Source organism: Schistocerca gregaria, chromosome 2 (genome assembly GCF_023897955.1).
Source record: "Schistocerca gregaria isolate iqSchGreg1 chromosome 2, iqSchGreg1.2, whole genome shotgun sequence".
In the NCBI taxonomy this organism is placed as follows: Eukaryota; Metazoa; Arthropoda; class Insecta; order Orthoptera; family Acrididae; genus Schistocerca; species Schistocerca gregaria.
Window position 1 is genome coordinate 426,765,757 of NC_064921.1, and position 11,014 is coordinate 426,776,770.

The 11,014-nt window shown below is 43.0% G+C and overlaps 1 protein-coding gene across 1 annotated transcript in view; it reads right to left on the reverse strand.

The window, feature by feature from the left end:
- Positions 1 to 9,984, reverse strand: part of LOC126324132 (uncharacterized) — a 41,746-nt gene extending 31,762 nt beyond the window's left edge. The window contains exon 1 of the mRNA XM_049994938.1: positions 9,813 to 9,984. The gene's annotated coding sequence lies outside the window, so the exon portion shown is untranslated. The remainder of the gene's footprint in view (positions 1 to 9,812) is intronic.
- Between the last annotated feature and the right edge of the window lie 1,030 nt (positions 9,985 to 11,014).

Sequence of the window (11,014 nt, forward strand, 5' to 3'; positions counted from 1 at the left end):
TATCCGGTACTGCGTTTTCTGCCAGACCCTTTTCAATGCCACCAATCAATGGCGTTAAATGCGCCGACTGTCTGGTAGCTTAGCCGACGTAAGTGCTGCGGAAATGGGAGTACGTAAACTATGTTCTTCAGTCACGCCAATAGAAAAAATTTCGTTGTGAGTTCAATTGAGGCAATAAACAGAGAAAAAACTTCTCTAGGTAAGTTATTCGTGAAACGATGGATTGTGTAGTTAGTTAAGACACAGAAAAAATTATATTTCAGAAAATCACGTTCATTTTCTGGAGAGGCATGCGAGTTTTACGTTCCCCATAGTCTCAAATTACGCTTGTTAACTTCGAAATGTAAGTGAAATACGGCTTCGTCAGAGAACACAAATTCATTCACGAAACCACCCACCTCCACACGTGCTTGAAAATAAATTCGTAATTGTCTCCGTTAACCCTTGACCTGCAGATGCTTGTGCAACCCACACCTCACTGTTGACTGCGACACGTTCACTTCTGCACTGTGGCGACGCGTAATTTCTAGTGCTTCTAATGTACATCGTACGCATGTTTTCTAGCACCTCATTCTCGACGGATAGCCACCCTGGGGTTTTCTTCTTAGAGATACACCCTGTCTCCTCAAACTGCTCTGCCCACGTAGATATGTTGTAACGGTGTGGTGCCACATTACCAAACTTGGTCCGAAACAGTCTTTGTGCAGCGATTATTGATGTTGTTTTTGCGTATTTTGTAACACAACACGCCTGTTCTAGCGTAGATACTACAATTTTGAATACTAACACCAGCGATGGACCACAACGGTGACTTTCTACGGTTTCATTCTTGCCAACCTAAAGCGTGAGACCTAACATTTCAGCCTATATTTTCATTTCTGAAATAAAGTCATTACTGTGTTCACAGGAATACTTTCTTTTCTCCCATTCATTCTTAATTGCCCTGCATATCTCTGTTTTGAGCCAACTACTCACTTACGTTGACGCACGAAGGTGTGCATCATTTAGAAACATAAATTTTCGAAAACTTTCCAAAAAAAAAAAAAACAAGTGTAACTGCCAAGAAAGTTCAGTTTAATAGCAGCCTAAGGGAATTGTTTGTGTCTAAGTACCTCCACGTCATTACAAAATTTCTCCGTAGGGCCCATTGATATACACGAGGGTTGGAACTTTAGTAGCGGCAACTATTTATTTATAGCTCGTACAAAATAGGTGAGTGTTCCAAAGTTTTACTGACCTTCAAAGCAAAAAATGGTTCAAATGGCTCTGAGCACTATGGGACTTAATTTCTGAGGTCATCAGTCCCCTAGAACTTAGAACTACTTAAACGTAACTAAGGACATCACACACACCCACTCCCGAGGCAGGATTCCAACCTACGACCGTAGCTGTCGCGCGATTCCAGACTGTAGAGCCTGGAACCGCTCGGTCACGTCGGCCGGCCCTGCAAAGCAGTCACAAGCATTGTGAATAACCCGTTGCCAGAGATGTGGAAGTAGTAGGATACCTCTTAGCAGTTCCAGATGTGTTGACAGAGCGGCGCGGTCTATTGCCCGAGGAATTTGTAGCAGTTCTGACGCGAATACCGTGAAGTGCTTCCTTCAGTTTAGAAATCGAGTTGAACTCACGAGGGCTGAAGTGAGGGGACTGCAGTAGATGGTATAGCACTTAGCAGCCCCATCAGTCAAACAAATCTGTAACAGCTTGCACTGTACGTGCTTTTGCATTGACCTGCAAAATGATGGTCAGGTCCTGCAGAAAGTGTCATCACTTCTGTCTCCAAGCTGGTTGTAGGTTGTGTTCCTAAAATAAACAGCACAGAGACAGAAGGGATAACACTTTCTGCAGGACCTGACCATCATTTTGCAGGACAATACTGAGTCACACACGGTGTAACTGTTACTGATTTGTTTGGCTGATGGGGGTGCTAAGTGCTATACTACCTATTACAGTCCCCTGACTTAAGCCGTCGTGAATTCAACTCTATTTCTAAATTGAAGAAAATACTTCACTGCATGCGCAGCAGAACTGTTAAAAATTCGTCGGGCAATTGACCGCGCCGCTCGACCTGTCAACGCAACTGGCACTGCTAGGAGTATCCTACGACTTCCTCATCGCTAGCAACGGGTTATGCACAATGCTGGTGACTACTTTGGTCAGGAAAAGTTTGAAACACTTATCTATTTTGTACGAACTGTAAATAAATAGTTGCCATTATTAAAGGCCGTATTAATAAAATCAAACAATGTGAGTGCTACGTCAAATCTGAATTCCACGCATCTGCAGTGTAGTAGTGTGATCAGTATAAATAAGTCTTCTATACCGACTTTCACTTTCATGATGCCTGGATGCAATAACAAAAAATTATCACACAAACCTCTATGTACTGTAGATTTGCACATTTTATGACGAGTTCGTTATTTTCTCTTAAATGAATACGTGTTTAAGTTGTTACATCTTATTCCACATTCATGAATATCGTTTTATTTAGAATCTGTGGAGCAGACATAGGCATATCTCTCTTTATTGTGAATATACGTTATGAAAGTCTATTCTCTTATTATATGACTCCTTTTATACTTCCTTAAGGACCTCATCGCTGTCGATCTGCAGTGGAAAACAGTACTTCGAATCTAATCTCCCGACACATGAACATGGTTTCCCTCACTGATGTTCTTGGTCGAAAGTTTTTCAGTTCTCTTGGGACTCTCTGCAAGTTCATCAAAGAGAAGTCTCTGACGAACTTGTGAAGAAATTGAGGCCAAGAACACCAGTCACGAGTGATATCACCTCACATATATACTGAGTGCCAAAGTACTTATCTAAATTACTGTGAACTTACAGCTGGCTACTGTAGACATCACATTAAAAATTCCCAAATATTTTTAGATGTCATTAAGCAGATGATGATATGCCCAAGTGAAGTTGTGGTTAACATCTACGTGTTTCCGTTTTCACGAAAGTACTGATGAAAGAGAGCTTAAGACTAATAGCTATCCATCCATGTCGTCCATGACTGGTGGAACAAATATGAGTTCACCACTGTCACTGACCATAGCTAAATTTTTTGTTGGGGATTGTCAACAAAGAGCATAAAATAGCGTCCCTCGCCATCCACCCTGGTTCATCAGATATGTTGACGATCTGTTCTAATTTAGTGTCATGGCAGTGTAGAGCCACAGCAGATTGACTATGAATGGTATAAACATGGCGGTAGCAGAAAGGAATTTTTGACGCAATAGAAAGCCATGTTGCCTGTTGCGTAAGTAAAAGAGAAAATTGTAATTCGTTGTTTGTTGAACACAATATAAAGGACAGATGGCCAGTTACATAAATTAGAAGAGAAAAGCCGATGCGTTGATTGATTAAAATGATGAGTGTATGTAGGCTGCCAAGGATGGGAGTTCAAAAATGGTTCAAATGGCTCTGAGCACTATGGGACTAAACTGCTGTGGTCATCAGTCCCCTAGAACTTAGAACTACTTAAACCTAACTAACCTAACGACATCACACACATCCATGCCCGAGGCAGGATTCGAACCTGCGAGCGTAGCAGTCGCATGGTTCCGGACAGCGCGCCTAGAACCGCGAGACCACCGCGGCCGGCAAGAATGGGAGTATCACGGAATGCTATCAAAAAAAGAAATGTGTGTGAAATCTTATGGGACTTAATTGCTAAGGTCATCAGTCCCTAAGCTTACACACTACTTAACCTAAATTATCCTAAGGACAAACACACACACACCCATGCCCGAGGGAGGACTCGAACCTCCACCGGGACCAGCCGCACAATCCATGACTGCAGCGCCTAGACCGCTCGGCTAATCCCGCGGAATGCTAGCATTTGGGAAGGTGGATAGGAGTAGGTTTGTGTGGGTGGATGCTTGGAGGACAGATTTGAGAGAGTGAAGAGGTATTGTGGTTCTGAATGAAGCCTTAGGATGTAGGTGCAGGGGTGGGGGGGGGGGGGGGGGGCGGAATGAGTGGGGAGGAAGGGAGCCCCTGACAAGGGAGGAAGGGCAGGTTCTCTTATATCCGTCAGGATGGATATATACCAGCCTGAATTTCATTTACAGGTAAGGTGAGGCGATTTAAGTTCATTTGGAAGTGGACGTGGAGGGTGTTGAGGTGTAGTGTTGGTGAATGTGGTGGTAGAGATGCAGCAGAATATCAAGAATGGAGAGCAATAGGGAAAATTATGTGCGGTTAGCGTATAGTTTGCGGGTAACGCACTACATTCGGAGGTGTCCAAGATGGTAGAGGAAAAATTTATAACTTGGTAGAGGCTTCGTATAGGGAAGGGTAGGTGCATATGATGGGCCTGAGCAGATTGCATGGTGTATGAGAATGTGTAGGGAGTGATGAAAAAGGAGTGGAAATCCATGAAATGTTTGTGTAGGGGAGGATGTAACAGATCAGGGATTTATAGGTATGCAGGATTATGGAAGGGTGCAATCCCCACGTTTGGTCAGTTAGTAATTTTACAAATTTTAGTCTGTAACGGGCCTCCTGTTGAGTGGTTAGTAGATGGGGCTCTCATGTTAGTTGGCTATCAAGTATTAGTCCAAGGTATTTTAGAGTGTTAGTTAATTGGGTAGAATGGTTGTAAATGATGAGGTAAAAGTTGTTGGTGTGAAAGTTGTGTGTGGTTGTTGCCTAGGTTTTGGCATGGCTACTTTTGACTAACCACTGGTCGCTTCAGAAGGTGAAAGGATTAAGATGGAGCTGGAAGGTTCTTTGGGATTTCTGGACGGATGGATATAGGGCTGGGAAGGCGGAGTCATCTGCATACTGGAGGAGACGAGCAGCAGGAGGTAGCTTTGGCGTATCAGCGGTACAGAGGACAAACAGGAGAGGAGAGAGGATAGATCCTTCGAGCACAACTGCAGTGGGACAGAAGATATGGAAATTGGTGTTGTTTACTGTGACATAAGAAAGCCGGTTAGGGAGAAAGGATGCGATGAGGCAGATTTAATCAATGGAAAGTACAGAGATCTACAGTTTAAAGAGAAAGGCAGAATATTATACATCGTCACATTGAATCCGGGTAGTCAAGGGAAGGCACGATTCGATTACGATTGTGGACGAGGCCGTAATCAGTTACTATTGGTTGCCTTTTACAGTTACACACATTTATTTTTAAAACAGTAATTTCAGACCCAACAATAAATTTAAAAAATACCACACATTATTAATGAAGGAATAAACGACTGTGTAAATAATAATGTTTTCAGTCCGTAACAATTTACCAAATCACCGTAAAATACAGACACAAATAATGTTAAAAAAAAGACAAGCCACTATGATCACGGCTGAAGGCATTACAAGCCAAGAATGGCAATAAATTAAGAATGTTTACGAACTCGCTGCAGTTTACAACTTACAGATATTGAAATATTAAAAGATAAGTGGCCACAAACACAGAAGAAGGTAACAGACGCCAGGAATGGCAGTAAATAAGGTTTTAATGCTTACTTCTAAATCTCCTCACTGCTTTATTAATTCACAGTTGAGTAACCACGCCGTCTAATCACTGAGCCAAGTGCTTTTAACACAGTAGGGACTTCAAGTACTAAGTAGTACGCAGATCCACCAAACTGCACATGACGGCGCGATGATCATCTGTCACAACATCACATACGTGTTACCGGGCCCAAACGGGTGACTGACTCCGCTCTACTTAGAGTGAAATGCACTCATCTTGAAGCTTGCTGGATACAGTTTACGACGAGGTCGGACACTCTCGTGACCACAGCCCTTCCATCCGGCGGTCCATGCGTGCCGCCAGCGGTCCCAGCGTGTTCTGGCACTGCGCGTACCTGGCTCCTGAGTCCTCAACCGATCTGGCCCACTCACATGACCCGGAAAATGGACGTCGCCCCAAAGATAGGGCAACAGTTACTACATATCGATAACCGCCGCTGCTGCCACTAGCGGACAGGCAACGCTTGTGAAACCGAGTGGCGCCAGTCAAGACGAGAAGACGACAAACAACCGCAACCATGCCAACTAAAGGATACGGTCTGGCCTCCAACAGAGGGCGGAAACCTACAAACAGCACCAACGTGAGCCGCAGCATGGCACACATATGCTTTTTCGAGAGCAAGAGAGACAAAAATGGCGGGTTTGCAGTTGCTGATTTAGTGGGATAGGAGATAAGTAAGGTACACGAGATCGTTATCAGAGGAGCCACACTGATGGACAGGCTCAAAATGGTTCAAATGGCTCTGAGCACTACGGGACTCAACTGCTGTGGTCATCAGTCCCCTAGAACTTAGAACTACTTAAACCTAACTAACCTAAGGACTTCACACACATCCATGCCCGAGGCAGGATTCGAACCTGCGACCGTAGCAGTCGCACGGTTCCGGACTGCGCGCCTAGAACCGCGAGAACACCGCGGCCGGCTGATGGACAGGAGTTGGTAGGTGTTGCTGTAGGTGTTTATGTACGCGTTAGTGCAGGACGCATAAAAACCCTGCTATCACAGAGGTGTAGCTGATGGAACGTTAGGATGTGTCGCTGGTAGGTTTGTTAGGTTTGAGGAAGAGAAGGATTCCAGCGGTTTTCCATGGCGCAGATTCGAAACACGTGTGAATGATTATATTATTAAGTGTGACGAGAATTTCCAGTAAGGAGAGGATGCGTTGTTTCACGTGCATACAGGTTCTGTAGTCGCGACCAGGAGCAGTGTTTTGTTTTTTTTATGGAGTATATGCTGACTATCAGCGGTAGATGAACACAGCCTGTTAGATAAGTACAAGATCGTAATATTATGTTTGAACAAACCAAATTCTTGCTCACGCATTACATTTTCTGAACCTTGTCATCAGGGAAGCAGTTATTTGAGAAGAACTTTAACAGACACACTGGCCATGCACTTAGCAATACATGGAAGCTTGTACTTGATAAAGAAAGAGCACAGACGATTACTTCTCATAGTTTACCGCCTCATGTACGCGGTTAGGCTGTAAAGGACGCTGGTCAGGAGGCGCAGACGTGAGAAATGGGCACAGCGGGCGCCACCTTAATATGCGCCTCTCCGTGACGTAATGCAGCCGATCAGAGGCCGTCATCTGCGCATAACCGTGGGAGCTTCGCCAGATCACAACTGTCAGACGTAGCACTTGACGAGTATCTAGTAATAGGAAATCATCGAAAGCTTGGGATTTTATCTGAATTTGATACGACATTTGTACAGATAACTTTTTATCTGGCGTCTCCATGGAGAAAGATAACGTAGCACCTTTACGCCTACCTGCGCTGTCAGATTTCCGTAAAACATTATGATATAATCCATTTTTTCTAAGGTTTATTGCAAAGTAAATACATACAATATAATTATTATCCAGCTTAGGTTCGACTTATAGACGGATTTTCGTGTGTAGCGATGAAAGCTAAGATGTTACTGTACACTTGATCAATGAAGAATATTTAATATTATTGAGAAATCTTTCGCAGCCCTCAAAAATAAAACGTTTTAGACGAGATATGCGCAATAAAAAGATATATGTTGACTTAATACCGCGTGAAATATGATAAATACATACCACATGCAAAGAACTAAAATGACATGTAGGATATTGTGTAGATAAAGTTTAAGTTTATTAAGCGATTGAGCAATACAGGTTCCCTCACAAATTTCATGGCCATGTACGCATAAAAAGTTGCACGAAAACTATTTCCTCAATGTGCCTTCAACGAAATCATCGATGGTAAGCCAATGGCTAAAAAAGTAAGTAGTTTTTTTCACATGTTCCTACTGGAGATGGTATTGGTCCGAACTACAAGAAATGGCATAGTAAATTGCCAAATTACAAATTACGCATGCGTGGATAGTTGCAAATCGTCTAGCAATCATGTAAGTGAATCATTATTGTCATTTTTTGGGAAAAAAGGGTTGATAGCAGAATGTTAAGGCCCTGCACCGTTCCAAGCAGATTAACGGCTGCTGTCTATAATCGATAACTGTGCGATGAGTTACTAGAGCTACTGAACAATATACCCTTGAGGAAAGACCACGGCTATAGTTTTTTATTACGGGACACCACCCCATTTTCCTTGGATCGTGTTACGGTACCGCTCCACAACGACGATGGATTGATAGTGTGGCCTTCCCGTTCATCAGACATGAGTTCATTGGTTTTCCGACTGTCGAGACATCTAAAGACATCGGAATATGCCTAGTCAATTGATAGCGTGTAATCGTTACAGAAGCGTGTGACGGATGCATGAGACGCAATTCGAGTGGAGCAAGGTGCATTTGAAAGAGTGTTTGATTCACTGGGAAGCAGGGTTCTAGGATGTGTCAGTATGTGTAGTAACCAAACGCAGCACTGCCTATAGTGTATACGTCTCCATAACAGACAGAAGGGAATGAGAAGACGGACTGGCCAAAAATGCAACGTGTACTGGCTTCTAGGCATTTATTTTCAGAAAGTTTTCTCCTGGGCTTGAGCAGTGCTACCTCCAGCGGAAAAATGTGATACTGTGTGTGGACTTTTTCTGGTCTTGTTAGTCACAGTCCAGAAACAAACGAAATGCACGCAAGGAAATGCTACATTTCACTGTGTTGGATATCATAATCAAGAAAGTTTTTGCAGCACACTATTAACCTTTATCAGTAGATTTCTCGTACATTGTGCTTTGCAGGAACTCTGTTCCACTGGAGGAGGTCAGTGGGATTCTATTGTGCAGATAAAGCACTTTCCACTGTATAAGCGTTGCTTATCACGTTAGAAGGTGGCTCCGTGCACAGATGAAGAGTGATAGGAGAGCGTGGAGGGGATGAGGTTTGCGTAAGAGTGGAGGAATGAGGGGGCGATGTCCATATTCCTAACAGTGCTTCTGTTGGCTACGTTACATCGTATTACACGTTCAAATCTATGAGGAGAATAATCTACTAAAAAGTACATTAGAAACTAATTATTTATGGCTACGAACACATTTAATGCTCAAAATCCTTCACGGTGAGCCATTCACACTTGTTAAATCCAATAAATGCTCTGTTCAGTGCCTTTGTTAAACATAATAAGCTTACGTAAATCAAGTTGTGGTACTAAATAAAGCAAGCACTGTTGTGAAATATTTTTCTCACTGAGTTAACTGTCAAAACTTTGGTAAACATTGTGATGATTACAATGTAATCCATTTTAATGTGTGTGAATTCATAAGGGACCAAACTGCTGAGGTCACCGGTCCGGTAACCCATTTTTCTAATATTTATTGCAAAAGTAAACACATACAGCTTAATCGTTATCCAGCCCATGTTTTCGAGTGTAATTCCGAGTTTAACATTGGTTGAAAAGATGTGACTGAAATACTTTCTCAGGTAAAGCATCTAAAACTCATTATTTTAAACGAGATACGCGTTATATAAAGGAAAATGTTGGGTTGAGTCACAGCTAAATATGAGAAACATTCAAAATTCAGAACACATGTGTGTGATGTATGGATCACTTTTAATGCAAAAAAAAAATTAAAACAATGTGTAGGATATGGTGCACATACCGTTAAAGCTTAATAAGCGATTGCGCAACTCAGGTTGTCCCACACAGTGCCTTGTCATTTTCGTATTATTAGCTGCATGAAAATTATTTGCCTCTTGCGATTTCAACGAAGGATTCAAGGATAAATCTACGGCTAAGTACTAAGCATTTTTTTGAAACATTGTTTCACGAAGTACATATGGTACTATTCTCCAACGCTTTATTCACGCACTTGTCCGTAAAAAATGAAATGCGTATAAAAAATGCTACATTTCATTGTAATGTATATCATAATTAAGAAGTGTTTTGTAATACAACACTAACCTTTAGATGTAAGTAAGAAATATCAGCGTCACACTTGAGTCTCAGATTTTTCGCACCTTATTTTCCAAGAGGTATGTTGTGCTAGAGAACGCCAGTGGTAGTCTGATGCCCTGATACAGGACGTTCCACTTTACAAGTGGTGTTCTTCTCGTTGGACGTCGGCTCTGCGCATAGTGGGGGAGGAGGAGGAGGGGGGGGGGGGGGAGGCAGCGATAGGGAACTGTGGAAGGGATGAGGCTTGCGTAAGCGTCCGAGGCCGAGATGAGGCAAGTCATCTTGTGGTGTGGCGCTGCGGATGGCTGTCAGGATCATGTGGCTACTGGGTATCGTGGCTACTGGGTATCGTCCTATACTTTTAAGTACGTGAGGAGAATAACAAACGTTGTAATCGATTTAGATTGCTCGTCTACTACAGAGAAACATTTCTTCACAAGTGACGACGCCACATCGGCTGCTACACTGCAGTAGTCCACGTCGTATCGGAACGAGAGAGTAGGTGACGCAGCTTTGTGAAGGCGTCCTTCAACTTTAAGAAAACGATTCTCTAACGACAAGGCCATTGAAACCAGACACAAAAGGAATCACAAATATTGGCTGCGAGTGGATGTCGATCTAAATCAACGGGGAACATTGAAAACTTGTGCCATGCCAGGATTCGAACCAGTGTCTCCTGCTTACTAGGCAGATGTTCTCTCCCCTAAGCCAACCTAACACAGTGGTCCTCACAACCGAACCGAATCCCGGTCCGGAACAAAATTTTCAAATTTCCCCACTGATTTATGCGTACAGCTGCGATGATCGCTATGTCCGGATGGCTTAGTGGTCAGAGCATCTGCTGTGTAAGGACACTCGGCTCGAATCCCAGTCCGGCACAAATTTTCAACTTTTCCTGTTGATTTATGATCAACGGCCATCCGCAGCCAATGTCTGTAATACCTTTGTGTCTTATTTCATAGTGGCTGCTGGATCAAAATAGCCTCTATTCTTTCGAACATGTACGACAGAACAGACACCACATACATACAGGGTGAATAGGGTGAATCACGTAAGACGAAACGCCGCTTTCATTACGTGAACGGCTACCCATATCGAAACGCGGTTTTGGACAAATGTTAGAGCATCAAGGGCTACTTTTTTTTTGGTATGGTTAATGTTTCCAGAGATGGTATCAACAGAGATATTGAAGACCATGCTGCGTAGTT